The sequence below is a fragment of the Coregonus lavaretus genome (assembly GCF_964263955.1).
Source record: "Coregonus lavaretus genome assembly, chromosome: 22".
Classification (NCBI taxonomy): domain Eukaryota; kingdom Metazoa; phylum Chordata; class Actinopteri; order Salmoniformes; family Salmonidae; genus Coregonus; species Coregonus lavaretus.
In genome coordinates, this window is record NC_140009.1 from 6,928,091 (window position 1) to 6,934,243 (window position 6,153).

Below are 6,153 nucleotides of genomic sequence, written 5' to 3' on the forward strand. Positions count from 1 at the left end.
CACACCGTCACTAGTCATCACTACACACCGTCACTAGTCATCACTACACACCGTCACTAGTCATCACTACACACCGTCACTAGACATCACTACACACCGTCACTAGTCATCACTACACACCGTCACTAGTCATCACTACACACCGTCACTAGTCATCACTACATACCGTCACTAGTCATCACTACACACCGTCACTAGACATCACTACACACCGTCACTCGTCATCACTACACACCGTCACTAGTCATCACTACACACCGTCACTAGTCATCACTACACACCGTCACTAGTCATCACTACACACCGTCACTAGTCATCACTACACACCGTCACTCGTCATCACTACACACCGTCACTAGTCATCACTACACACCGTCACTAGTCATCACTACACACCGTCACTAGTCATCACTACACACCGTCACTAGTCATAACTACACACCGTCACTAGTCATAACTACATACCGTCACTAGTCATCACTACACACCGTCACTAGTCATCACTACACACCGTCACTAGTCATCACTACACACCGTCACTAGTCATCACTACACACCGTCACCAGTCAATACATCCTACTGTGGGACCTCTATCTGCTCTCTCCATGGTTGACTTATAGAGAGAGGCTCCACCCCTGCTCTCCAGGGTTGACTTATAGAGAGAGGCTCCACCCCTGCTCTCCAGGGTTGACTTATAGAGAGAGGCTCCACCCCTGCTCTCCAGGGTTGACTTATAGAGAGAAGCTCCACCCCTGCTCTCCAGGGTTGACTCATAGAGAGAGGCTCCACCCCTGCTCTCCAGGGTTGACTTATAGAGAGAGGCTCCACCCCTGCTCTCCAGGGTTGACTTATAGAGAGAGGCTCCACCCCTGCTCTCCAGGGTTGACTTATAGAGAGAGGCTCCACCCCTGCTCTCCAGGGTTGACTCATAGAGAGAGGCTCCACCCCTGCTCTCCAGGGTTGACTTATAGAGAGAGGCTCCACCCCTGCTCTCCAGGGTTGACTTATAGAGAGAAGCTCCACCCCTGCTCTCCAGGGTTGACTCATAGAGAGAGGCTCCACCCCTGCTCTCCAGGGTTGACTTATAGAGAGAGGCTCCACCCCTGCTCTCCAGGGTTGACTTATAGAGAGAGGCTCCACCCCTGCTCTCCAGGGTTGACTTATAGAGAGAGGCTCCACCCCTGCTCTCCAGGGTTGACTTATAGAGAGAGGCTCCACCCCTGCTCTCCAGGGTTGACTCATAGAGAGAGGCTCCACCCCTGCTCTCCAGGGTTGACTTATAGAGAGAGACTCCACCTCTGCTCTCTAGGGTTGACTTATAGAGAGAGGCTCGACCCCTGCTCTCCAGGGTTGACTTATAGAGAGAGGCTCGACCCCTGCTCTCCAGGGTTGACTTATAGAGAGAGGCTCCACCTCTGCTCTCCAGGGTTGACTTATAGAGAGAGACTCCACCTCTGAAAACAATAATGAATCATTATTTCATACCCGAGACGTCACAACGTAGTGTCATGGTCCCCTGGAGGTTTTGTATAGTTCCCGGGTTTGTCCCGGGGACGTCCCGAGGATGTTTTTAGGACTTTCTTGGGACGTAGTGTCATGGTCCCCTGGAGGTTTTTGTCTAGTTCCCGGTTTGTCCCTGGGACGTCACCTGATGGTCGCAAAGAAACGTTCTCCCCCCTAAAAAAAAAAATCTACCCAGTGCACCCTAGTTTCATTACACATCACGCCTTGTTACTTTTGCCAAGCCCATCAAGGCCCTGATTGGTGAACCACTGAACCAATCACAGCTCTTTGTCTTTTGGCAATGCTAGGGACACCCACACAGTGCTTTTAAAATACAGTGTTTTCAACTTACATATTTGACACACAATACTTACATTGTGTATGTTTATTCATACAGTATTTATTATTGAACATGTCCGCACATGGAATTTGAACTCACAACCTCTTGGTTCATGGCATTCTGATCTTCCTGCTACGTCACCATGTCTGTTTCAATGACTGATTTCAAAGTAAATCTCAGCTCTGTTAAAAATACACAGAAGAAAATGTATTATATTTATCATAGTGATTCAGGAGTAACATTACAACAGAATAAGATGCCCCACAAACATTAGATAACTATACCGAAATACCTCCAGGGGACCATGACACCATGTCCAAAGAACGTCCTAAAAACGTCCCCGTGACAAACCAGGAACTAGACAAAACCTCCAGGGGACCATGACACAACGTCCAAAGAAGATTCAGGGGACCTTCAGGGGCATGGCCGTGGGAAGATGTTTTGGGGTGGGGGTATATATTATTTGTTTATACATTTTGATTTATCACCCTCAGCACCCCTTCTTCCAGCAGCTATGTTCAGGGGACGTTTTTTAAAACGTCCCCGGGACAAACTGGGATCTATATAAAGGTCCCCCAGAGAACGTTCCCTTGGGACCATCATGCAACGTCCTAAGGACTAGTAAAAGGAAAGTCCTGAGAACGTCCTAAAAAGGTTCTGACATGGTGCCCAGTGGCGTCCTGGGAACATACAGGGAACTAGACAAAGGTCCCCCAGAGAACGTTCCCTTGGGACCATCACGCAACGTTTTTAGAACGTTTTCCGAACGTCAGTGGGATAACGTCGGACCGAAACCTTTAAGGCACCTAATGGGAACGTCACATAATGTCCTCAGGATGTCCCCTGTTTACTGGGATGGTAGTATGGGACTATTCACCACATACTACTGTGGGACCTCTATCTGCTCTCTCCAGGGTTGAGTAAAGGCTCCAATGGTTGTATGGAATCGATATACACGTCATTCCCCTTTGTAGGCAGCAGGAGGTTCTATGCCTGTGGAAACCAGCCACTCTACTCAAGGGGTGTTCTTTGGTTCTGTGGTATCTAGCTGGTTCCCCACAGACTACAGATAGAATGGTGGTCCCGCTCTTAAATCCCTGCATTCCGTTCTCTTGTTATCTTAGAACACTTTACTTTGATTAAGTAACCCCCCAGCGTTGGAAAGAGAGCTGAAGGAGGCAGCTGAGTACTATACAAAGAGAGCTGAAGGAGGCAGCTGAGTACTATACAAAGAGAGCTGAAGGAGGCAGCTGAGTACTATACAAAGAGACCTGAAGGAGGCAGCTGAGTACTATACAAAGAGAGCTGAAGGAGGCAGCTGAGTACTATACAAAGAGAGCTGAAGGAGGCAGCTGAGTACTATACAAAGAGAGCTGAAGGAGGCAGCTGAGTACTATACAAAGAGACCTGAAGGAGGCAGCTGAGTACTATACAAAGAGAGCTGAAGGAGGCAGCTGAGTACTATACAAAGAGAGCTGAAGGAGGCAGCTGAGTACTATACAAAGAGAGCTGAAGGAGGCAGCTGAGTACTATACAAAGAGAGCTGAAGGAGGCAGCTGAGTACTATACAAAGAGAGCTGAAGGAGGCAGCTGAGTACTATACAAAGAGAGCTGAAGGAGGCAGCTGAGTACTATACAAAGAGAGCTGAAGGAGGCAGCTGAGTACTATACAAAGAGAGCTGAAGGAGGCAGCTGAGTACTATACAAAGAGAGCTGAAGGAGGCAGCTGAGTACTATACAAAGATACCTGAAGGAGGCAGCTGAGTACTATACAAAGAGACCTGAAGGAGGCAGCTGAGTACTATACAAAGAGAGCTGAAGGAGGCAGCTGAGTACTATACAAAGAGAGCTGAAGGAGGCAGCTGAGTACTATACAAAGAGAGCTGAAGGAGGCAGCTGAGTACTATACAAAGAGAGCTGAAGGAGGCAGCTGAGTACTATACAAAGAGAGCTGAAGGAGGCAGCTGAGTACTATACAAAGAGAGCTGAAGGAGGCAGCTGAGTACTATACAAAGACAGAAGAGAGGAAAGGGTGGTGTCACAACAGAGACTTCATCACCAAGGCACCTACTTTGGAGTACGTTGTTTGTTTGTATATGTGTTGTAGTTCATACCATGTTAGCAACAAATGCCTCGTTTTCCCATCTGGCCGTGGATTTAGAGTGTTTGTGCCGCACTCTTAGCAGGGGTGTGATGTCCAGGGCCATGTTTTACCTCAGTGCATCTGCTCCTCTCTGGGCTGATTGGACCACGAGCTCCAGCAGAGAGACAATTCCTGCTCCTCTCTGGGCTGATTGGACCAGGAGCTCCAGCAGAGAGACACTTCCTGCTCCTCTCTGGGCTGATTGGACCAGCAGCTCCAGCAGAGAGACACTTCCTGCTGCTCTCTGGGCTGATTGGACCAGGAGCTCCAGCAGAGAGACACTTCCTGTTCCATTGTCTGATGCTTTTTCTTCTTTCTTTCCCATGAAAAGTGAACCTACACACAAAAACATAACAGAGATGGGTTGATGATGGAGAGTGACGTGCTGTGCAGCACGTATTTGTTGCGCAGGGCTAACTCTGAAAACAAGATGTAGGCTACCTTGTACTTTCCCTGTCTTTTGGATGAGTGAGTCATCTGTGGGCTGAAGCCTGAGCTGTTTTCATCTGGGCATTAATGAGGAAATGATGTACTAGTTGGTTGTCTGATATCACAGAGAAAGACACATTGACACACACACACACACACACACACACACACACACACACACACACACACACACACACACACACACACACACACACACACACACACACACACACACACACACACACACACACACACACACACACACACACACACAGTGAGACAGATGTACTCTAGTCAGGCCCACTGCTGCTGCTTCCTCAGAAGGTTCTTTGTTTCTCTCTTGGTCTGGGCTGAGTGGTCATTATCGCAGGATGTTGGTTGCTTTTTCCCTGGGTGTGTGTAAGTGAAGTGTGTGAGCGTGTGCACGTGTGTGTATGTGCGTGTGTGTGTGTGTGTGTGTGTGAGAGAGTACCTGCACACAACGACACACATGCTGTATATGCAGCTCTATGTGCGCAAATGTGATTTTATAAATAATATACAATATTATATTATGCATTCATCATATGGGTTGTGCATCTGTGATGATGTAAATTTGTAAACATGTAAATATGTAAATATGTGTGCGGTGATTAAACACGTTTGTGTGTGATTTATTGTGTGTGTTTGTGCATGTAGCCTAGCCTATGTGCTTTTCTCTACACGCACACGTGTTTATGTGTGTGTGTATTTGCATGTGATTTCCCATCCGAGTGTATCATCATTCATGTTGTTTTTTAGTCTTGTCAGAGTTGATTGTCAGGAAATGTGAAGCTGTCAGCTTTCTGCCGTCGTTCCTCCAGCACTCCCCATTAATAGTGGATCACAGATGGAATTCATTTTCTCGCCTGCAGATGCATTTAGGCATTGATTCGTTTTTTTATTCCATACCCAGGCAGGGAAAGGACAGAGAAAAACTGCCTTAACAAATTACTAAATTGATGTGTAGCATATTCCAAACGATATAGCCTGTTGTTTAATAGTTTTTTTACTTCACTAATACAATAATTGTACAATACAGGCTCTGTAAGGTGCATAGCAGGGCTGTGAGTTCATGACCGCGCTCTGCTCTGTCGCTGTCTATTGCGAAGTGCAGATCTGAGAGTGCAGAGAGAGTGCAGAGAGAGGCTGGTGAAGAGGTGGTGAGTCTGTGTGTGTGTGTGTGTGCGTGTGTGTGTGTGTGTGTGTGTGTGTGTGTGTTTGTGTGTGTGTGTGAGAGAGAGTACGTGCACACAACGACACACACGCTGTATATGCAGCTCTATGTGCGCAAATGTGATTTTATAAATAATATACAATATTATATTATGCATTCATCATATGGGTTGTGCATCTGTGATGATGTAAATGTGTAAACATGTAAATATGTAAATATGTGTGCGGTGATTAAACACGTTTGTGTGTGATTTATTGTGTGTGTTTGTGCATGTAGCCTAGCCTATGTGCTTTTCTCTACACGCACACGTGTTTATGTGTGTGTGTATTTGCATGTGATTTCCCATCCGAGTGTATCATCATTCATGTTGTTTTTTAGTCTTGTCAGAGTTGATTGTCAGGAAATGTAAAGCTGTCAGCTTTCTGCCGTCGTTCCTCCAGCACTCCCCATTAATAGTGGATCACAGATGGAATTCATTTTCTCGCCTGCAGATGCATTTAGTCATTGATTCGTTTTTTTATTCCATACCCAGGCAGGGAAAGG